The sequence below is a fragment of the Homarus americanus genome, unplaced genomic scaffold (assembly GCF_018991925.1).
Source record: "Homarus americanus isolate GMGI-L3 unplaced genomic scaffold, GMGI_Hamer_2.0 scaffold16430, whole genome shotgun sequence".
Taxonomy (NCBI): Eukaryota; Metazoa; Arthropoda; class Malacostraca; order Decapoda; family Nephropidae; genus Homarus; species Homarus americanus.
Window position 1 is genome coordinate 2,371,713 of NW_024729259.1, and position 25,011 is coordinate 2,396,723.

Genomic DNA, 25,011 nt, shown 5'->3' on the forward strand with positions numbered 1-25,011 from the left:
AATATATTAATGAATAACAAAATAGTGAACTCAAATAATAATAATAATAATAATAATAATAATAATAATAAAAGTAACAACAACAATAATAATAATTTAATTTCAGTAACAATACCAAATTAAACTTGTTTCTCCCAGCAGTTAAAGTTCGGTTCCCACTCACAGCAAGTCACCCTAGCTGCCGGCGGGGATCGAACCAGGGACCGCTTAGGATAGGAGGCGAGTCTTGTATCCACTCAGCCACGGCATTAAAGGTATTTCACTATTGCTGTTGTCCAGAGAAGGTATCCAACGCCAAGATACAAAGCAAAAATATATTAAATGACTCTGAAGAAATAAATTGAAAAAATATTGAACCCTGGGGGAGAAACTGGGGTGGTAGGGGAGAATAATCAACGCTGGGGGAGAACTGGGTGGTAGGGGAGAATAATCAACGCTGGGGAGAAACTGGGGTGGTAGGGAGAATAACGCTGGGGAAAACTAAGGGGGAGAATAATCATGAGGAAGAAACTGGGTGGTAGGGGAATAATCAACGCTGGGGGAGAAACTGGGGTGGGGAGAATAATCAACGCTGGGGGAGAAACTGGGGGGTAGGGGAGAATAATCAACGCTGGGTTTTATCGTAATATAGATAGGGACGTTTTCACAGCCAGTTTGAGAACGTGTTGTGATATATGGCGTTCATTTTCTGTGTTAGTTGCGTTTACTATGGCCAAGGACTCTAGACCAGCACGCATTATTTTTTGCCTGTCTGTCTGTCTGTGTGTGTGTGTGTGTGCGTGTGTGTGTGTGTGTGTGTGTGTGTGTGTGTGTTTGTTTCTCAGCCATTTCACCTCTCTCTCTCTCTCTCACACACACACTGCATAACGTATTTAATCTCCTTCTCTTCTTCCTCTTTCATCTCTCTATCCGTCGCCCCGTCTTCATCAACCAGTGTATCTCTCCCTTCTGCCCTTCATCTGTTCTCCCCCTGTTAAGCCCTGAGCTGTGAGGGGGTTACCTGTCAAAATACCTGTCTCAATTTCTATCTCACCCTCTTCCTTTCATTTCTTCTTTTCCGCCTCTTTCTCTTATTTTTTTTTTATCTCTGTCTGTCTCTCTTTGTCTCTGTTTTATCTGTCAGTCGTTTCTTATTTTCATCTCCGTCTCATTTCTTCTATCTCTCTTCCTCTTCTCCTTTTCCATCTATTTCACTTCTCTATTCTCTCTCTCTCTCTACTGTCTCAGGCTATCCCTCTCCCCCCTCCCTTGTTCCTGTTCCATACCTCTAGTTTATTCACCTGTTCCATCTCCTTGATTACTCTTCCTCACCTGGTCTTTGTCTTTTCCTCTCTCTCTCTCTCTCTCTCACTTGGTGTTTGTATGTATGTATGTATGTATGTATGTATGTATGTATGTATGCATGCATGTGTGTGTGTACTGTATGTCAGTCAGTCATGGTAGGATTTAGGAGGTCAGCTGTCATTAGTTAATCCCTGGTGGTGGTAAACGCGAGTAATCCCCCAGGTGGTGTTTTAATCCCGTAAATCCCTTGACGAGAGAGAGAGAGAGAGAGAGAGAGAGAGACTTAAAGAGAGATAGAAAGGGAGAGGAGTTTACACACACACACACACACACTTATATCACTTATGTTATTTGCATATTATTTGTAATTCGTAACCCACTCCCCAATTATGTAACTGTATATTTTCAGCCTTCTGGCTGCCAAGCTCTTTCAATAAACCGTTAATTATTATTATTATTATTATCACACACACACACCGGGAGACACTGGCCATCAACCACGCCCTCCTCATTCTTAAACAATCGTACGTGAAAATTTCCCCTTCCTCCTCCTCTTACGTCCCCTCTCCCCCTCCTTCCTACACTGTTAGAAAATTCAGTATTTTTTGCATGTATCTTCTGTATTTCCGACCAGGAAAACGTAGTAATTTGAATTACTTTTTGGTTCTGTAAAATATTTCAGACACTCATTCACTGTTTCAATTTGTTTAATTATCAATATAAACTGACATTTTATCATACTATATACACTTCATTATGCAAAGAACATTTAAAATTGCTTGTTAATGCTGTTATTTTTGTATATAATTACTGAGTATGAGGTTGGCGGGTGTTGTGCTGCACGGCCGTCGTGTGTCTGTGTTTGTTTACATTATTTCAAAGAGCGCCACATCATCCCATGGGGGGCGCTGGTGGAGTGGTACCGTTCTTGCCTCGCAAGCAAGATGTCACGGGTTCGATTCCCAGGCCGGAGGAAGTTGTTTGGACACTCTTCCTAGTCCCCCTGGTCCCTGTTCACCTAGCAGCAAAGTAGGTACCTGCTGTAAGGCGAAAGTTGCGAATTCGTATTCAGGGACAAGTTGTTGGAGCTTCCAATAACTTCCAACAATCTGTTAATTCAACAGATATTTCATGTAAAAATATATACAGAATCTCTGTAAATTATACAGAAAATGTTTGGCAACAATATAACCCCATCTACCTGGTGACATAGTACCATTTTAATTAACTCAATTTCTACCTATCGATCAAAGGAGATAAAAATGGGTTGGCCTCTCAGAGGGTCGTGCGTGTCTCTAGTAACTCGGGTCAGGTCAGGTTAGGTTAGAGGCACGCCATTAGGAGCGGGCTTCAGTATACAGGTGTGGGTAGTCAGTCGCCAACTTGGGCTAGTCTATCTCTCTCTCAACACCTTTACTCATTCGCAGTCTCTCTTTATCTTACACACACACACACACTCTTTCATCAGCCTCTCCTCATTCACATAGTCTCTCCCCCTCTCTCTCTCTCTCCTCCCCCTCACAGTGTTGCCAGACCCGGGGCGGTGCCATCTTGGGGCCATAAATAAAGCACTAGTTGGCAACCTTCCCTCGCTCGCCCTCACTCACTCTGGTATTACTGATTCTCACGGCTGATGACGCGCATTCAGGCACGCACACACACACGCACGCATGCCCGCACGCACAAAAACAAGCATACGCTCACCCACGCACGTGCACACACACACACACACGTAGTATTACTGTTATTACCAGTTTTTTCTTCATATTGTTTAGTTTTCATCGTCATTATTATTATTATTATTATTATTATTATTATTATTATTGTTATTGTTGTTGTGCTTGTTACACTGCCCACAACTACATAACATGGTATAGCTTTTGGTCCTGATCCGTAGCGTCTGTCTGTCTGTCTGTCTGTCTGTCTGTCTGTGCCTCCTCAAAATAACTCGAGGAATAATTTGTTGATCTGCGTCACACTCGGCAGGTTGTGATCACCACATGACAACATTCACCTAATTTAACTCTTGGCGCCATGGTAACGGTTAACGCGATGATAACACTTAACCTAACTTAAATTAACCCAACCTAGACTAACCTAACCTAAGCTAACCTAACCTAACCTAACCTAACCTAACCTAACCTAACCTTCAGCGGTGACTACAATAATTCAGTCACGACATTGTTTGTATTTCGTCATCAGTCCTGCCATTATAACAGTTCGCTGGCTGGGTTACCGTTATTTCCCTTCCACCGGTCACTTATTTCCCTTCCCATAGGTCACTTATTTCCCTTCCACAAGCCACTTATTTCCCTTCCACAAGCCACTTATTTCCCTTCCACAAGCCACTTATTTCCCTTCCACAAGCCACTTATTTCCCATCCCATAGGTCACTTATTTCCCTTCCACAAGCCACTTATTTCCCATCCTATAGGTCACTTATTTCCCTTCCCATAGGTCACTTATTTCCCATCCCATAGGTCACTTATTTCCCATCCCATAGGTCACTTATTTCCCTTCCACAAACCACTTATTTCCCTTTCCATAGGTCACTTATTTCCCTCCCTCAAGTCACTGCTATTTCTCGTGCCAGCGCTAATATTTCTCCCCTGCCAGCCTGGTTATTGCTCCCTTGAGGACAATTTGGTCAAACATGATTTTTGAGAGAGAGAGAGAGAGAGAGAGAGAGAGAGAGAGAGAGAGAGAGAGAGAGTGTGTGTGTGTGTGTGTGTGTGTGTGTGTGTGTGTGTGTGTGTGTGTGTGTGTGTGTGTGTAGGGCAAGTTGTAAAGGTTAGAGGGCAATGAGCAAGGGAGAGGGGAAGTAGAATAAATAATGGGACTAGGGTTAAGGGACAATGGGAAGGGGAGGGAAGTAAGAACAAGGGAGGCAATGGGGAGGGGGAGGGTAAGGGGGGCAAGGGTCATTATCTACAAGGGCAATGAGGGCAAAATACAGTGTCTCTAATGGAATTATAATGGAGTACAAATTTAGTTCTTTCATGTACGATCTTGTGGAGGGAAGAGGGAGGGAGGAAAGGAGGGAAGGAGGGAAGGAAGAGGGAGTGAGGGAAGGAGCGAGGGAAGGAGGGAGTGAGGGAAGGAAGGAGTGAGTGAGGGAAGGAAGAGGGAGTGGGGGAAGGAAGGAGGGAGGGGTGTGGGCCATTTGATGTTTTACTTTAATTAGTATTATTATTATTGTTGTTGTCATTATTATTAAGATTTTTCACTCGGCACAACCACCAACACTCATCCGCTGGCTCATAACTCCTCATCCGTCAAAATACAACTAAACTACAACCATCACCCAACCAAAACACAATGAACTAACGCGGTCCTTACATCCACCCCATCTTTCTCCCCTCCTCCCCCCATCCCCTCCCATGCTGCTCTCCCTAATCTCCCTCCCCACCCCCCACCCCCCCACCCCCACCACAAACTTTGGGGAGAGGAGGAGGGGGGGGGGGGTGGGTGGTTACCTCTCACACTATATTAACGAGGCCTTTAAACTTCCCCCAAATCTGTTGTTTCAGGAACCCGGAATTACTAATTACACCCCAGATTTTAATTACGGTTTGTGCCGGCGTGGAATGTTCGGTGGCCCGGTGTGTGGGGAGGGGAAGAGTCGGGAAGAGGGGAGATAGGGAGAGAGAAGAGGAGGGGTGGGGAGAGGAGGGTAGAAAGGAGAGGAGAGGGTGATTAGTATTCCGAAAGCCTCTACGACCTTCCAAGCTTAATAGTTTGGCTAATTACTAAGTCAACACTTGTTTAATACCTGCCTGGAACTGTGGTGGAAAAGGGGGGCGTGAGATGGGTGGTGGGTGGGGTGTGTGGAGTGGGGTTGAAGATAATTGACTGGGTGGGTTAGGGGTGGGGGAGGGGTAAGTGGGTTGGGAGGGGAGGAAGGTGGAAATGATAGAGGGAGGGGGGTCAGGTTGTAGTCGAATTGAGACAGCAGTTGGTTTGGGAGTCATTATCATCTGCAACATCATCATCATTATTACTACCACACACCACCACCCACTACACACCACCACCACTACACACCACCACCCACTACACACCACCACCACCACACACCACCACCCACCACACACCACCACCCACACACCACCACCACTCACACACCACCACCTACAACCCACTACACACCACCACCCACTACACACCACCACCCACTACACACCGCCACCTACCACCCACCACCACCCACTACCCACTACACACCACCACCCACTACACACCACCACCACTACACATCACTACACACCACCACCCACTACACACCACCACCCACTACACACCACCACCACCACACCCACTCACACCACCCACTACACACACCACTATACCTTACCACTTCACTACCACCCACTACACATCACCACCACCCACTACACACCACCACCCACTACACACCACCACCCACTACACACCACCACCATCGTCAACACAATAATCCTAAATACAAATGAACAAGAAACAAGGTAAGAAAGGTCCTTACGTCAGCCGTCAGCTAATGGATATTTGGAAACGTCAGCAATACAGACAGGCACGAGCCGAAAAAGGTTAACCAGTGTCAGCAAATTGGGATCAAGTGTTGCAGGGCGTTGACAGCTTTAGTGTGCTGACAACTCATACGTGCTGGCAAATATACACCCTACATGCTGACAACCCACCTATGCTGACAACTCACCCATGCTGACACTCTACTCATGCTAACAACCAACCCATGCTGACAGCCAACCCATGCTGACAACCCACGCGTGCTGACAGTCCTCTCTTGCTGACAACCTACAAGTGCTGACAAACCATCCATGCTGACAACCCACTCGTGCTGACAACTCATCCATGCTACCAACCCACGCGTGCTGACACTGACAACCCACGCGTGCTGACAGCCCACCGTGTTGTGAGCGACGTGGGGTGACTGACAGTGAACGTAATGACGGGTTGGGCTAGTTAACGTGTTCCCCTGACACAAGACCGGCTATACTTCTTCTTCTTCTTCTTCTTCTTCTTCTTCTTCTTCTTCGTCTTCGTCTTCTTTCGTATTATTATTATTATTATTATGGTCGTCTCCTTACTGCTTATACGATAAAACTTTCCTCCTCCTGAGAGAGAGAGAGAGAGAGAGAGAGAGAGAGAGAGAGAGAGAGAGAGACCTCCTAACACCCTCTGTTCTCTTTAACGTTTAACTTACGCATATATACACAATACACGATGATACCTCGCAGGAAAATGTTGGAGCCTTATTAAAATACCGGGGAGGGGTGATGGAGGTGGGGGGGTGGGGGTTCGGGTAGGAGGGGGTGGTTGGAGGTTGGGTTCGTTCGAGGGTCCGACACAATGACGAGGCTTTTTGCTGTTATTACAATCTCGGTGAGTGGAAGGGTTCGGGGGATATGGTTTCGATACAGTGAAGCCTTTTTGTTGGTGATGTTATATATAATGTAAGAGGTTCGTTCATTCGACATCTCAAGGTTCAATGGTTCAGTGGAGTGAAGCTTTTTGTTGTTATTAACGATCTTGGAGGATTCGTTAGGTTTTAAGATTCGGGATTCGATGATTCGGGAATTGGAAGGTTCAGAGGTTCGATGATTCGGGAATTGGAAGGTTCAGAGGTTCGATGATTCGGGAATTGGAAGGTTCAGAGGTTCGATGATTCGGAATTAGATGATTTGGGGTTAAATACTTCGTGATTCGGATGATTCATGTGTTTGGAAGATTCGTGAGTTCTTCCTTAGGATTCGGGGTTCGATGATTCAAGGATTGGATCATTAGTGGAGGGTTCGAGAGATTGAAGCCTTCCTATAACCCGGGTTGTAATAGGGCTTCTTCCCGGGCAACTACTGTATAATAATAAGTTATATATAATGTAATATAACTTACCAGGTATATAATTATCTTATTTTTTTGAGAGGTTGAATATGAGGTCACGTTTCTCTTATCTCTTTATCTCTCACATTCTCGTTTTCTCTCTTGTTAATTTCTTTATTTTTCTTTCTTTCTTACCATTTTTCATTCTTCTCTCTTTTTTCTTGCTCACTTTTTATCTTTCTTTTCCTAGTTTCTATTTTTATTTGTCTTCCTTTTTCTCTTCGTCTCTTGCTCTCTCACCCACCTTCCCTTTCTCTCTTTCTTTCTGTCTTTCTTTCTTTCTTCTCTCATTCTTTCTTCCTTCCTCTCTCACCTTGTTGACTTCTATACTTCGCCACCCTCTCCCTCGCTTTAATTTTTCTTAGTTAATTCCCCTGTTCTTATTCTCTCTCTCTCTCTCTCTCTCTCTCTCTCTCATTCGCTCTCTGTTTATCTTCTACTCTTTCTCTCCCTTTCTCTCTCGTCTCTTCTTAATTTCCTTCTCTCCTTCTTTCTCTTTCTTCTTTATGTTACTTATTCCCTCGTTCTTTCTTCCTTTCTTTGGCAGTTCCCCCTTCTCTCTCTCTCTCTCTCTCTCTCTCTCTCTCTCTCTCTCGCTTTCTCTTGATCTTAAATATTTCCTTTGATTTCTCCTTTATCGTAGTCTTTATCTGTTTATCTTTCTTCTCTCTTTATTATGAAAAGCTCTGATCAAATTGGACTGTTGGAAGATAGATAGAGCGAGAGAGAGAGGTGTTGAAAATTCTCTCTCTGTCTCTCTCTCTCTTTCTCCTTCATTCTCCTTCTCCGCCTCTCTCTCACTCCCCAGCTTTATCGCCTGTTACCCTTTCGCCCGATCTTTACCCACGCCTCGTTCTTGTGGGTCTCTCTCTCTCTCTCTCTCTCTCTCTCTCTCTCATCACACTAAAGGAAATAAGACCAATTTTAATATCTTAGGTTAGGTTAGGTTGTGGTTAAGGTTAGATTAGGTTAAGTTGAAGTTTGAATAGTATCGCGAACTACGAATCCGAGAGAGAGAGAGAGAGAGAGAGAGAGAGAGAGAGAGAGAGAGAGAGAGAGAGAGAGAGAGAGAGAGAGACTTCTTGGTCTCCCCACGTAAACTCAATCAACACAGCTCTTCTTCAGCCAATAGAAATGATCTAAATTTGGTTCCCAGGTCCTCCATCAACCAATCACGTGCCTGCTTCAATCACACCTCATTCTTGGCTTTGACCTAACTATAAGTGAGTCTATTGACGGGTTACCTGAAGATTAGACACCCTAGTTTTATTTCACCTGATGATAAAACTCTCTAACGCTAACCTAACATAACCTAACCTAACCTAACCTAACAACACAACACACACACACACACACACACACACACACACACATTTCCAGTTCATTATTGTAATTATTCTTATTTTTATCTGACGGGAACAAAGTGTGGTAAAGGCTCGCTCTACTGGGACTCCCTGAAGCTTTCCTGTGTATGAGGGAGGAAGTGATGGATAGATGGATGGATGGATGGATGGATAGGTTAGATCAGGTTAGGTTAGGTGAGGTTAAGTGAGGTGAGGTTAGCTAATGTGAGGTTGGGTTAGGTGAGGTAAGGTTAGGTTAGGTTGATGAGGAAAATATATTTGTATGAGTCTCTTAAGAATATATTATAGAATCCTAAAGCTTCGTAAGGTAGAATAAATTACTTAATGGTTAAAACACCTTATATTATAGAATCCTAAAGCTTCGTAAGGTAGAATAAATTACTTAATGGTTAAAACACCTTAACGCTATCCTAACCTAACCTAATCTAATGCTAACCTAACGCTAACCTAACCTAATACTAACCTAACCTAACGCTAACCTAACCAAGCCGAACCTAACCTAAGCTAATACTAACCTAATCTAATGCTAACCTAACCTAACGCACCTGACTGCTTCACTCATCACCGTCAACAATAACAAAAGACCTGGCGGGGCAGTACTGTATAGTGTTTGGGACTCGACCAAGTGTTTGTTTATCGTCAGTTAAGAGAGGAAAATATTTACTTGAGATTCTTTTGAGGATCTGTTGGACTGTGTACGAGTCTCGATGGCTCCTAGGAGAGATTAGCTTTCCCTTAAGCTTATTTAACCTTAAGATTAACTACCTTTAACGGTAAGATAAATTTAATCTATACTCTAATCTAATTAAACCAATCGTAAAACCCTAACCTATTCATATCTATGCTAACTTAACCTAACCTTCCATGACCTGCTCTAATCTAAGCTAACTTAACCTGACCTTCCATGACCTGCTCTAATCTAAGCTAACTTAACCTAACCTTCCATGACCTGCTCTAATCCCCAATTAACCTACCTTCCATGACCCTGCTCTATCTAAGCTAACTTAACCTAACCTTCCATGACCTGCTCTAATCTAAGCTAACTTAACCTAACCTTCCATGACCTGCTCTAATCTAAGCTAACTTAACCTAACCTTCCATGACCTGCTCTAATCTAAGCTAACTTAACCTAACCTTCCGTGACCTGCTCTAATCTAAGCTAACTTAACCTAACCCCACTCTCTAATCTAACCCAACATCCCCAAATAGCCGTAGGGTTGTCAAATCTTCAGGTGAAATAAGCTGAGGATAAATCTTCAGGTGAAATAAGCTGGAGATAACGTTGGAAAGTTTTAAAATGAGGCTAGATAGATTCATGGATGATAGAGAGTGGTAGTAACTCTCGACAGGAGCTGCCATGCACAGGCCAACCGGCCTATTGCAGACTCCTTATTTTCATATGTTCTTATGTTCTTATAAATATTCACGTGAAATAAGCTGGGGGACGAAACTACAGGTTGAAATAAGCTGGGGCTAAATCTTCAGGTCAATAAGGTGGGGACGAGTCTACAGGTGAAATAAGCTGGGGATAAATCTTCAGGAGAAATAAGCTGGGGGAGCGAATCTTCAGGTGATGCATCTTTCCTCCGTAACTGTCGGTGCGAGAAGCATTTATGTCACTCACTCGCTCAAGCTGTCATAGGAGGATGAAGATCTATGGCGTCATCATTGTTCTGAGACTCGACTGTTAAGAGAGAGAGAGAGAGAGAGAGAGAGAGAGAGAGAGAGAGAGAGAGAGAGATATCTTGTCACCTGCACCTCACAGTTCCACCAACAAAATTTAACGTAAGAATATTTATAAATCCGCCTCACACGACCCGGAGGTACAGAGGCGGCAGTCGTGTCGGGTCTGGTGTCGTTATTCTCAAAAGTCTCGTACGATGAATACCTCTTTCCTGTCGTAACTGGTAATGTTAGGATGAACTATATGATTATTGCCTCACGGTATTAAATAAAGGTAACATCTAAAATTTTTATCAGGATTGTAATAAATGTCTGTAGTTAATGAATGAGTGAGGTTGATCAGGTGGAGTACAGAGAAGCTGCTGAACTGAGCGTACGAACGTTTGAGAGAAGCTGGACCTTGGCTGGCTTCTCCTCTCGTCCAGGTTTTGCCCGCACGGCATCTGTGTCCGGTGCTGGCCTTGGCTTGGCTCTCTCGCTCCTCTCTACTGCGATAATTCTGAATAATTCATAACCAGTCACGCATACATGAATGGCAATGAATCTGGTTAGGCTGCAGTGAGGCCTTTAGGAACGAGAAACACACGACTTGCGTACCGATGCTATTTTTATGATCCAACTGAGTTTTGTGTTGGCGTGTTAGTGTCACTATTGACGCCCAGGTGGCAGCACTGGCCGGCCACCCTGCCTGCCAACCCGCCGTAGGGAAAAAGTGTCACTCTTCTTCAAATAATGACTTTAACGAGAGGAATAATGGACATATTATGCTTTTCACGACATATTTGACGCTTTGAACAACTGCCACACTGTGTAGGAGGTCTCTGTGTGTTATATTAAGCAGTGGTAGAGTCTAGCTTTGATGACAAAGGTCCAACACTCTGCTCCAGCTGGGACATGACAACACGAGAATGTAAACAAACAGCCTCAGCCGCCTCGCTTGGCTCGTTATCTCACCTGTACTGTACATTGTTCCTCTGATACACTGTTACAATGTTACACTGTTCTACTGATACACTATCACATGCCGTACTTGTGTAGTGTTATACTAGTCACGATCACACTGATACACTGTCACACTGTACTGGTATATGGCCGCTACTCCATCACCAACCCTAAGATAATCAAACCTCATAATCCACGTGTTCAAGCATCTGATGGGCCAGGAAACTGTAAATCAGGATTCTTACCGATTGTCCCCAAGAGAGACACACACATACAGAATCATTAGGTATTTCTCTCAGTCTTGTCAGCTAGGTCCAACTGGCTCACAGACAACCAGGCAAAGAGGGTGACTGGTATCTACTCTGTCTTAACTTGGGGTACGTGACGCTAAGACCGTGTGACTGGAAGACTGTCTCAACCTGACTGTGATACGTGACCTCAAGACCGTGTGACTGGAAGACTGTCTCAACCTGTCTGTGATACGTGACGCTAAGACCCTGTGACTGGAAGACTGTCTCAACCTGTCTGTGATACGTGACGCTAAGACCGTGTGACTGGAAGACTCTCAACCTGTCTGTGATACGTGACCTCAAGACCGTGTGACTGGAAGACTATCTGTGATGCAGCACTTAAGACCCTGTGATGGAAGACTTGCTCTCAACCTGTCATGATACGTGACCTCAAGACCGTGTGACTGGAAGACTGTCACAACCTGTCTGTGATACGTGACCTCAAGACCGTGTGACTGGAAGACTGTCTCAACCTGACTGTGATACGTGACCTCAAGACCGTGTGACTGGAAGACTGTCTCAACCTGTCTGTGATACGTGACGCTAAGACCCTGTGACTGGAAGACTGTCTCAACCTGTCTGTGATACGTGACGCTAAGACCGTGTGACTGGAAGACTGTCTCAACCTGTCTGTGATACGTGACCTCAAGACCGTGTGACTGGAAGACTGTCACAACCTGTCTGTGATACGTGACCTCAAGACCGTATGACTGACTGTAGTGGACTGTCTCTCGTTAAGTGAAGGTATTAGGTAGATCTTGATAAGGATTATTTCACATGACTTGACCAGCTTGAGACGGTGACCCCTGTGTGTGTATCAACTGTCGCTTTAAAAGACTCACCTCGTGGTTTATGTATTGCAGTTTGGGGACAGAATATTTCACGTGTGTTGGATCTGTTCTAATGGGTGTTGTCCGAGGTGTTGTCTGGGTAGTCGAGGTGTCGTGTTTTGTGAATGAGTCTGTGTAGTGTTGTATCTCTTGTAGTTAAGTTATGCCGGGTCACCTGAGGATTAGACTCCCCAGCTTATTTCACCTGATTAGACGGCTCAGCTTATTTCACCGATGATTAGACACCTCAGCTTATTTCACCTGATGATTAGACAACTCTGGCTTATTTCACCTGATGATTAGACACCTCTGAAAACTGCTGCACGATCAGAACACCTCAGCTTATTTCACCTGTGATTAAACATTCCTAACGCTGCCTGGGGTTAGGATAGAGTGTCCAATCATTAGGTGAAATCATCAGGTGAAATAAGCTGAGGTGTCTAATCATTAGGTGAAATAAACTGAGGGTGTCCAATCAGGTGAAATAAATCAACAGGTGACTCATTATGAATTATATTTGTTTGGTCAGTGTTTACGTCACAGTGGTGCAGGTTTTATAAAGGGAATAAATTATTTCCTCACCTTACAGACAGACAGACTTACGGGTGTTAATAATTCCTAGAAAGCTTGTTGATGTTACCTGTTGCCTCGTTGTGTGTGTGTGTGTTTGTGTGTGTGTGTGTGTGTGTGTGTGTTTGTGTGTGTGTGTGTGTGTGTGTGTGTGTGTGTGTGTGTGTGTGTGTGTGTGTGTGTGTGTGTGTTGTGTGTGTGTTTGTGTGTGTGTGTGTGTGTGTGTGTGTGTGTGTGTGTGTGTGTGTGTGTGTGTGTGTGTGTTTTGCACTTGGTTGTAATCTGTAACTTTTTGCCCAGTCATTTTGAACCATTTTGAAAAGTTTACGCAAATTATATTAACGTGGATGCAATTTTTTTTTATTTTAATTTGGTATGTTGTCTTGTTAATAAAACTATCTGTCCGCCACACACACACACACAGACAGACACACACTCAGACACACACACAGACAGACACACACACAGACAGACGCACACTCAGACACACACACTCAGACACACACACAGACAGACACACACTCAGACACACACACAGACAGACACACACACAGATACACACACAGATACACACACAGACACACACACAGATACACACACAGACACACACACAGATACACACACAGACACACACACAGATACACACACAGATACACACACAGACACACACACATCATTCATATAACAGTTTTCCCCAGTCTAATTCTATACTGCTTCTAAACTGACTCTTTGATCCCTTCCTGTATTGTTAAGTCAGCTCCACTATTTTGCCTGAAGTGACGACAGCGAAGGTTTATAGCATTGAGGCTTACGTGTGTTTAGATTTTCCCGAGTATTTCATAGATATTCGAGTTTAATTTCTCTTGTGTTGACTGTCGTGGCTAGGAATGTGAGCAGTTAGGTGAGGTTAGGTTAGGTTTTGTTAGGTTAGGTTAACTCAACTGTTCTGTAATATGACACCCGACACACGTGACTGAAAGCGTGGAGCTGACTGTCTGAACCCGTGTGATATGTGACACCCGACACACGTGACTGAAAGCGTGGAGCTGACTGTCTGAACCCGTGTGATATGTGACACCCGACACACGTGACTGATAGCGTGGAGCTGACTGTCTGAACCCGTGTGATATGTGACACCCGACACACGTGACTGATAGCGTGGAGCTGACTGTCTGAACCCGTGTGATATGTGACACCCGACACACGTGACTGATACCCCTCGTGTTGACATTTACAAAGTGTCTGAAGATATGGAACTGTAGGTCCGCGTGACACCAGACCCACGTGACACGGATTGGCTGTCTTAACCCGTCAGGAGTTAATTGACACCAAACCCACGTAACTAAGACCCCGAGACGAGTGGTTAATGTTTAGTAAGGGAACTATAACTTTGACCACTGTACTGAGTTAAATTTGTTAAAATATTGAGTTAAAAACGTTTCTATACCGAGTTAAAAGCGATTATATACCGAGTTCAACGTTTCTATACCGAGTTAAAACGTTTCTATACCGAGTTAAAACGTTTCTATACCGAGTTAAAACGTTTCTATACCGAGTTAAACGTTTCTATACCGAGTTAAAACGTTTCTATACCGAGTTAAACGTTTCTATACCGAGTTAAAACGTTTCTATCGAGTTTAAACGTTTCTATACCGAGTTAAAACGTTTCTATACCGAGTTACAAACGTTTCTATACCAAGTTACAGAGACTAGGAGAGAGAGAGAGAGAGAGAGAGAGAGAGAGAGAGAGAGAGAGAGAGAGATACATCAAGGAGCCAATATTTGAATGTCTTGTCTCTTCATCAGGCTTCACTACAAAGGTCCACTTCAAACCTCTCGTTCACGGCACAGCTCCCTCCCGCCTCACTTGACCTACCTTAAAGAACGTCATCCTATTGAGGGTGTTAGACTATAAGACGCTGTAGCATAAACTGACTGACTTGACTTGACTCTTTTTCTTTCACTGTGTTGACTGACTCACTGATTGCTTGATTGATTGGCTGACTGATTGATTGAAAGACTGTCTGATTGAGGGACTGAGTGACTGGCTGACTGAATGACTGACGGGGTTAAGAAGTGTGTGAGATTGATTGGTTTACTGAGAGAACTTTCTGAGTGATAGATAGACAGATTGATTGATTGATTGATGAATAGATAGATGAATTGATGGATGGATGGAATAGCCACTTGAGGTGAGATTCGAACCCTTGTACCAAGGATTGGATACCAAGACTCCCCCGACCACAACACCGACACAACACCTCGCTTATTTAACTCACCTGTGGATGTTGCTGATGACATAAGACAGAACCTTAACTTATAGGCATTGATGATTCCATATCTTAACGTTAACCTAACCTAACGTAACACTAACCTAACGTTAACCTGACCTAACCTAACGCTAACCTAACCTAATGCAAAGCTAACCTAACCTAACGTAACACTAACCTAACGTTAACCTAACGTTAACCTGACCTAACCTAACGCTAACCTAACCAAATGCAAAGCTAACCTAACACTAACCCAACGTTAACCTAACCTAACATCACCCCCCCCCAAGGCAGCGTTAGGGTGTTTAATCCTCAGGTGAGATAAAATGTAAGGTGTTTAATTATCTTCAGGTGAACCAATACACATTACATAGATAATTTATATAAATAGATAAACAATAAGATAGATATATTTACTTATACTTTTATAGAGAACAAAAATATATAAATTTACTTAAGGGATATATATTATACATAGAGATATATAGTGATTTATATACTTTAATGAAGATAGATATAGATAAGTATATTAGTTGAGGTGGATGAATGATTAGATAGAGGTATAAAAACGTAGACAGGTATATAGGTAAAGTGATATAGACAGGAGAGGGAGAAAGGTGTATGTGGGGGAGATTGAGACAGAGAGACAGGTAGAGAGACAGATAAAAGTAGAGAGAGAGACAGGTAGAGAGACAGAGGGAGAGAGAGAGAGAGACAGGTATAGAGACAGATAAAAGTAGAGAGAGAGACAGAGACAGAGAGAGAGGGGGGGGGGCACTTACCTTTCTACAGTCGACTGATTACTGTAAGGTCACCATGATAGCTTCAGTCATCGTCCACTCAGTCATCATCCAGGGAGGACTCAGGTCTTCTCATAGTTCCTCATAATGTCAACAAACACCCATGACCAAACAGATGTTTTTTTATGTATGGATGTTTACTTCTGTTTTTTTTATTAATTTCTTTAAGAGTTCTGTTTTGATTCGTTGATTGTCATTATCCAAACACCAAGGTATAGTCGTTGAGGTATGAGTGTTTTTTGACGTGTTTTTTGTGTTTTTATTTAGTGTTTTTGCTTTGATTCATAAAGTCTAAATTTTTTTTTTTTTTAAACCGGAGATCAAATGTTTATTTTTTTATAGAGTTTTTCGGTGTTTAGTGCTGTTTGTTTTCGCTTATTTCTTCTTGTCGTTTATTTCAGGTGTTAATTAACCCGACCGAGGCTATGTTCGTAATGTTTCTCGCTTCGTAAACTGTAAAATGTTCAAAATTACACTAAAAATCAAGCGCGTTTTTTTTTTAATTCGGTAAGTCAGATGTGAGTTTTTTTCTTTTTGTTTGTAATTAACAGGTAAAAATCACCTCAATATTGCCATGTTTTTCACGTATTTTTAGACACCTGTATGTAGGGTTATTGTGTTTTTCTTGTGTATGTATATATGTATGTATGTATGTATGTATGTATGTATGTATGTATGTTTTGCTTGCTTGTTTGTGTATTCATCATCAACTACAATATGTAAATAAAAAATAATTCAAATAAATTACGACAACTTTGACTAAATTTAAGGGAAATAATTATGTTCGTATATCTGACATGCCCGAGCAGCTGATGACGTCACAGGAGGTATAGGTGTTGCAGTGGCGTTCTGTGGTGATAAATATTTGGGTTTTGGGGTCAATATACAGTAAAACTACAACCCCTAATGGTGGATGGAGAGGGAGGAGGTAGACCAATCATGAGGCTTTCTGTGCGGAGGCCTTGACCAATCATGAGCCATTCTGTACAGAGGCCTTGACCAATCATGAGCCATTCTGTACAGACATAGACCAAATCACGAGCTATTATGTAAAGAAAAATAATGCGGGAATTTTAATATATTTCTTCAATACTTTATATAGACTATGTGCCCTAGCTTAGATATTTGTCCATGTATTAAAAAGAATAGAAAAATATATTGATAAAGTACCAGGAATAGATAGTGTTTACTTAACTAAGACCATGATATAAAAATAGTCTCTTTTCTTTCTATAGTATAAAAACCCCAAGAAATATATACCGTTTACAGGTACATAATGTATCTGGTACTGTTGAATACAAAATTAACAGTTACCTAATACAAAAACCTGTTGTTAACACTCAGTAAACGGGTGATGTGAAGCGGCGTTGGTGTGAATACAGTTGATTGATATTGAAATAAATTAATGTGGAAAAAATAATAACTGGCAACGTTTTATTTCCGTGTGTGTGTGTTGGAGTGAGTGAGGGAGAGAGTGTTGGAGTAAGAGAGAGAGAGTGTTGGAGTGAGTGAGGGAGAGAGTGTTGGAGTGAGTGAGAGTGTTGGAGTGAATAGTGTTGGAGGAGGTAGAGTGTTGGAGAGTTTGGAGGAGAGGTAGAGAGTGTTGGGTGAGAAGAGTGTTGGAGGGAGGAGAGTGTTGGAGTAGTGAGAGTGTTGGAGTGAAGAGTGTTGGAGTGGTGAAGAGAGTGTCCCAGGTGAGGAGAGTGTTGGAGGGAGAGAGTGTTGGAGTGAGGGAGGGAGAGAGGGAGTGTTAGCGTGGTCAGCAGTCTGTCTTTCTCCACCAGACTGTCAACTTCTCACATCTTCAACTCTTCAAAAACTACTCCCTCAATTTTGCTCCAACTTTCCCCCACAGAAAATATCAGTGGATGACTCTCATTCAAAAGTGGTCCTGACGTCAGTGTGTGTGTCCCCTCCCCCCCCCTCACCAAGATGGCTGCTCTCACTCTAAAAAGGAAAAAAAATAAGAGTTCGTTTCAATATAGTCACGTATATAATTTATTTCACCTGATGATTGAACACCCTATTATTAACCTAATCTAACGCTAATCTAACTTAACACTAATTTAATTTAACCTAACGCTAAACTGACTTAACCTTACGCTAATCTAACCTAACACTAATTTAATCTAACCTAACGCTAATTTAATCTGACACTAATTTAATCTAACCTAACGCTAACCTGACTTAAACTATTTTGACGCTAATCTAACTTAACACTAATTTAATTTAACCGAACGCTAATCTAACCTAACACTAATTTAATCCAACTAAACACTAATCTGACTTAACCTAACACTAATTTAATCTAACCTAACACTAATTTAATCTAACCTAACGCTAATCTGACTTAACCTAACACTAATCTAAATTAAGCTAATCCCCCAGGTAACGTAAGTTTGTTTAATCATCAGGTGAAATAGACTGTGATTTAACCCTTTGATGACGATGATTTGACCCTTTGATGACGATGATTTGACCCTTTGAGGACGATGATTTGACCCTTTGATGACGATGATTTGACCCTTTGAGGACGATGATTTGACCCTTTGAGGACGATGATTTGACCCTTTGAGGACGATGCCTTAACCCTTTGAGGACGATGCTTTAACCCCCTGACGACGATTCAACCCTTTGAGGACAATGCTTAAACCCTTTGAGGACAATGCTTAAACCCTTTGAGGACGATACTTTAACCCCTTGAGGACGATTCCTTAACCCTTTGAAGACGCTGGTTTAATCTTTTCGTCGTCAATGGGTTTAACTTGTGGCAGAGTTCACAGGATGATGGTGGAGCCTCGCGGGCATCTTGTTATTGTCTCGCGGTAACCCGGAATTATGCCTGGGGGGGGGGGGCAATATTAGGGTATTTTTTATTATTTTTTTTATTATTCTCTGCTACGCCCTCCTTCTCCTCCTCTCAGCTTTAAACTAAAAATTAACAACTTTAATTTTAACCTAACCTAACCCGGAGTGAGGCCAAGATTGAGCTGGTCGCCTGGAGGGAGGGGGCCAATTAAGGCTATTTTTAACTATTTTTTTGTTTTCAAAGGTGATATGAATATTCTCTCCCACGCCCTACACCCTCTAGCTTTATTTCAATTAAAGATTAACAACCCTACAGTTAACTTGACCTAATTGTGAACTTACCTATTCTATTCTTGCCTAAGGTAATGCTAACTAACCTAATCTAACCTACCGTCCCTAACCTAACCCAATCTAAATAACCCCTAACGCAATCTAACCTAACCTAACACAATCTAAATAACCCCTAACACAACCTAACCTAACCTAACCCACCCTACCCTTCCTAACCCAACCCAACTCTAATTCCCCACATACCTTTAGGGTGGTTAATCATCAGGTAAAATAAACAAGGGTGTCTAATCTTCATGTCAACCCAATTTAACCTCCAACGACCAGCTAACACATTAGGACTTAGAGTACAACTTTACTATATACATAAAATAAATAATGTTTGTAGAATTTTCACTGAGTTGTTGTAGTTGACCTTTTGTTTGAGGCTTACAATACAGATAATATGTCAGTTTCATCTGTCAGTTTCATCCATTATGTCAGTTTCATCTGTTATGTCAGTTTCATCTGTTATGTCAGTTTCATCTGTTATTCCAGTTTCATCCATTATGTCAGTTTCATTTATTATATCTTCTTCATATGTTGTCAGTTTCATCTATTAGCTGTGTCAGTTTCATCTATTATGTCAGTTTCATCTATTAGCTGTGTCAGTTTCATCTATTAGCTGTGTCAGTTTCATCTATTAGCTGTGTCAGTTTCATATGTTGTCAGTTTCATCTATTGGCTGTGCCAGTTTCATCTATTAGCTGTGTCAGTTTCATCTATTGGCTGTGTCAGTTTCATCTATTAGCTGTGTCAGTTTCATCTATTAGCTGTGTCAGTTTCATCTATTAGCTGTGTCAGTTTCATCTATTAGTTATGTCAGTTTCATCTATTGGCTGTGCCAGTTTCATCTATTAGTTATGTCAGTTTCATCTATTAGCTGTGTCAGTTTCATCTATTAGCTGTGTCAGTTTCATCTATTGGCTGTGCCAGTTTCATCTATTAGCTGTGTCAGTTTCATCTATTAGCTGTGTCAGTTTCATATGTTGTCAGTTTCATCTATTGGCTGTGTCAGTTTCATCTATTAGTTATGCTGCTTCATCTATTAGCTGTGTCAGTTTCATCTATTAGCTGTGTCGTTTTAATCTATTGCTGTGCCAGTTTCATCCATTAGCTGTGTCAGTTTCATCTATTAGCTGTGTCAGTTTCATCTATTAGTTATGTCAGTTTCATCTATTGGCTGTGCCAGTTTCATCTATTAGCGTTATGTCAGTCATCTATTAGCTGTGTCAGTTTCCATCTATTAGCTGTGCTCGCTTCATCTATTAGCTGTGCCTGCTTCATATGTTGTCAGTTTCATCTATTGGCTGCGTCAGTTTCATCTATTGGCTGTGTCAGTTTCATCTATTGGTCAGCTGTGTCAGTTTCATCTATTAGTTATGTCAGTTTCATCTATTGGCTGTGCCAGTTTCATCTATTGGCTGTGCCAGTTTCATCTATTAGCTGTGTCAGTTTCATCTATTGGCTATGTCAGTTTCATATGTTGTCAGTTTCATCTATTAGTTATGTCAGTTTCATCTATTGGCTGTGCCAGTTTCATCTATTAGCTGTGTCAGTTTCATCTATTAGCTATGTCAGTTTCATATGTTGTCAGTTTCATCTATTAGTTATGTCAGTTTCATCTATTGGCTGTGTCAGTTTCATCTATTAGTTATGTCAGTTTCATCTATTAGCTGTGTCAGTTTCATCTATTAGTTATGTCAGTTTCATCTATTAGCTGTGTCAGTTTCATATGTTGTCAGTTTCATCTATTGGCTGTGTCAGTTTCATCTATTAGCTGTGTCAGTTTCATCTATTAGTTATGTTAGTTTCATCTATTAGCTATGTCAGTTTCATATGTTGTCAGTTTCATCTATTAGTTATGTCAGTTTCATCTATTAGTTATGTCAGTTTCATCTATTAGCTGTGTCAGTTTCATCTATTAGTTATGTCAGTTTCATCTATTAGCTATGTCAGTTTCATCTATTAGCTATGTCAGTTTCATCTAATATCAGTTTATCTATTATGTCAGTTTCATCTGTTATTCCAGTTTCATCTATTATGCCAGTTTCATCTTTTAGCTGTGTCATTTTCACCTATTAGCTGTGTCAGTTTCATCTATTAGCTGTGCCAGTTTCATCTGTTAGCTGTGTCAGTTTCATCTATTAGCTGTGCCAGTTTCATCTATTAGCTGTGCCAGTTTCATCTATTAGTTATGTCAGTTTCATCTATTGACTGTGTCAGTTTCATCTATTAGCTGTGTCAGTTTCATATGTTGTCAGTTTCATCTATTAGCTGTGTCAGTTTCATCTATTAGTTATGTCAGTTTCATCTATTAGCTGTGTCAGTTTCATCTAATGCCAGTTTCATCTATTAGCTGTGTCAGTTTCATCTATTAGCTGTGTCAATTTCATCTATTAGTTATGTCAGTTTCATCTATTAGCTGTGTCAATTTCATCTATTAGCTGTGTCAGTTTCATCTTTTAGCTGTGTCAGTTTCATTTATTAGCTGTGTCAGTTTCATCTTTTAGCTGTGTCAGTTTCATCTAATGCCAGTTTCATCTATTAGCTGTGTCAGTTTCATCTATTAGCTGTGTCAGTTTCATCTATTGTCAGTTTCATCTATTAGCTGTGTCAGTTTTCATCTATTAGCTGTGTCAGTTTCATCTATTAGCTGTGTCAGTTTCATCTATTGGCTGTGTCAGTTTCATCTATTAGCTGTGTCAGTTTCATCTATTGGCTGTGTCAGTTTCATCTATTAGTTATGTCAGTTTCATCTATTGGCTGTGTCAGTTTCATCTATTAGCTGTGTCAGTTTCATCTATTGGCTGCGTCAGTTTCATCTATTAGTTATGTCAGTTTCATCTATTAGCTGTGTCAGTTTCATCTATTGGCTGTGTCAGTTTCATCTATTAGCTGTGTCAGTTTCATCTATTAGCTGTGTCAGTTTCATCTGTTATGTCAGTTTCATCTATTAGCTGTGTCAGTTTCATCTATTAGCTGTGTCAGTTTCATCTATTGGCTGTGTCAGTTTCATCTATTGGCTGTGTCAGTTTCATCTATTAGCTGTGTCGGTTTCATCTATTGGCTGCGTCAGTTTCATCTATTAGCTGTGTCAGTTTCATCTATTGTCAGTTTCATCTATTGACTTATTGACCGGTTTCATCTATTAGCTGCGTCCAGTTTCATCTAATGGCTGTGTCCAGTTTCATCTGTTATGTCAGTTTCATCTATTAGCTGTGTCAGTTTCATCTATTAACATTGTCAGTTCATCTATTGGCTGTGTCAGTTTCATCTATTGGCTGTGTCAGTTTCATCTATTGGCTGTGTCAGTTTCATCTATTGGCTGCGTCAGTTTCATCTATTGGCTGTGTCAGTTTCATCTATTGGCTGTGTCAGTTTCATCTATTGGCTGTGTCAGTTTCATCTGTTATGTTCGTTTCAACTATATGTCAGTGTCTCAGTTCACATTACAAGACAGTTTCACATTACATGAATTAGCAATATATGAGTATATAAAACTTTCACAACACACTTAACACACCTTTGATTCACAACACACTTAACACACCTTTGATTCACAACACACTTAACACACCTTTTATTCACAACACACTTATCACACCTGACATATTCACAACACACTTAACAGTTTCACAACAACACTTAACAGTTTCACAACACACTTAACAGTCTCACAACACACTTAACAGTTTCACAACACACTTAACAGTCTCACAACACACTTAACAGTTTCACAACACACTTAACAGTTTCACAACACACTTAACAGTCTCACAACACACTTAACAGTCTCACAACACACTTAACAGTTTCACAACACACTTAACAGTCCTTCACAACACACTTAACAGTTCCACAACACACCTCTAACAGTTTCAAACACACTTAACAGTTTCACAAACAGTTTAACAGTCCTCACAACACACGACAGCCCCACAACACACCCAACAGTTTCACAACACACTTCTAACAGTCTCACAACACACTCTAACAGTTTCACAACACACTTAACAGTTTCACAAACACATCTAATAGTCTCACAACACACTTAACAGTCTCACAACACACTAACAGTCTCTGCAACACACTTAACAGTCTCACAACACACTTTGGCTCTTCACAACATAATTAACAGTCTCACAACATAATTAACAGTCTCACAACACACTTAACAGTCTCACAACACACTTAACAGTTTCACAACACACTTAACAGTTTCACAACACACTTAACAGTCTCACAACACACCTAACAGTTTCACAACACACTTAACAGTCTCACAACACACTTAACAGTTTCACAACACACTTAACAGTTTCACAACACACTTAACAGTCTCACAACACACTTAACAGTCTCACAACACACTTAACAGTCTCACAACACACTTAACAGTTTCACAACACACTTAACAGTTTCACAACACACTTACCAGTTTCACAACACCTAACAGTTTCACAACACACTTAAACAGTCTCACAACACACTTAACAGTCTCACAACACACTTAACAGTTTCACAACACACCTAACAGTTTCACAACACACCTAACAGTCTCACAACACACTTAACAGTTTCACAACACACCTAACAGTTTCACAACACACCTAACAGTTTCACAACACCTAACAGTTTCACAACACCTAACAGTTTCACAACACACCTAACAGTTTCACAACACACCTAACAGTTTCACAACACCTAACAGTTTCACAACACACTTAACAGTTTCACAACACACCTAACAGTTTCACAACACACCTAACAGTTTCACAACACCTAACAGTTTCACAACACACCTAACAGTCTCACAACACACTTAATTTAAGTGTTTCACTCACTACCAGAACGAACTTGTTTCCTCTTCGTAAGGACAGCGATTTCGGAGCTGAGTGGGTAAGTGTGTGTGTGGGCGTAGGTGCGTGTGTGAGTACGTGTGTGGGTGCGTGTGTGTGGGCGTGGGCGTGGAGCACTACACTAGTCCGTCACTAAGGGTGGTCACAGGGCGGGTACTGTACAGGTGCCTCGCCTCTAAGACCTTCATACCTCGGCAGGGTACCAGGCTCTGACACCGTCCCACCTTCCGGCAGCGGTACCGTCGTGGTACCCCGGCAACAGGAGGTACCCACCGCCAGGTATGGAGGGAGGTACTTCCAACGTTTGGTAAACATCATACAAAACTTACACCTGTCCGCCAGGGGTCGAATTCCTTGTGTTGTTTTTTTGTTTTACATTTTCATTTAGAAAACCCTTGGGCTCGGCGCACCTAGCCCTGGCCATCCGTACACTGGATGCCGGTACGGGAAAACGTTCGTCAGTGTTGTCGTTTTTCGGGTTTGTGCTACACAAGTGGAAATTTGGCGACACGTTGGTGGGAGGCAGAAAGGCGGAGCGGCGCAGCCTTACCCGACGACGGTCTGAGCCACACTGAAGGTCGGTGCATGAGACGGTGGCTGTGGCTCCCTATACTCTCTACCCTCCCTGCCCCCTCATCACCCTCCTCTCTCTACCCTCCCTGCCTCTATCACCCTCCTCTCCCTTCCCTCCCCACCACGACGAACCAGAACCACCTCCACTACCTACCACCTCTACTATCACTACCTACCACCTCTACTACCACTACCTACCACCTCTACCAACACTACCTACCACCTCTACCACCACTACCTACCACCTCTACCACCACTACCTACCACCCCACCACCACCCTCCAACCCAACCACCCACCACCCCACCACCACCACCCACCACCCCACCACCACCACCCACCACCCCACCACCACCACCCACCACCCCACTACCACCACCCACCACCCCACCACACCACCACCACACCACCACCACCACCCACCACTACCACCTCCACCACCCACCAACTCACCACCACCACCCACCACCCCCACCACAAACCCACCACTCCCCACCACCACCACCACTCTCCACCACTTCACCAACTCCAC

At 42.2% G+C, this 25,011-nt stretch overlaps 1 protein-coding gene across 1 annotated transcript in view; it reads right to left on the minus strand.

Annotated features, from left to right (window-relative positions):
- The window catches only part of LOC121866394 (ADAMTS-like protein 5), a 48,115-nt gene extending 23,648 nt beyond the window's left edge, over positions 1-24,467 (minus strand). Inside the window, exons 1-2 of the mRNA XM_042366044.1 lie at positions 24,237-24,467; positions 15,893-16,363 (exon numbers count right to left, since the gene is read on the minus strand). The gene's annotated coding sequence lies outside the window, so the exon portion shown is untranslated. The remainder of the gene's footprint in view (positions 1-15,892; positions 16,364-24,236) is intronic.
- Positions 24,468-25,011: the final 544 nt, after the last annotated feature.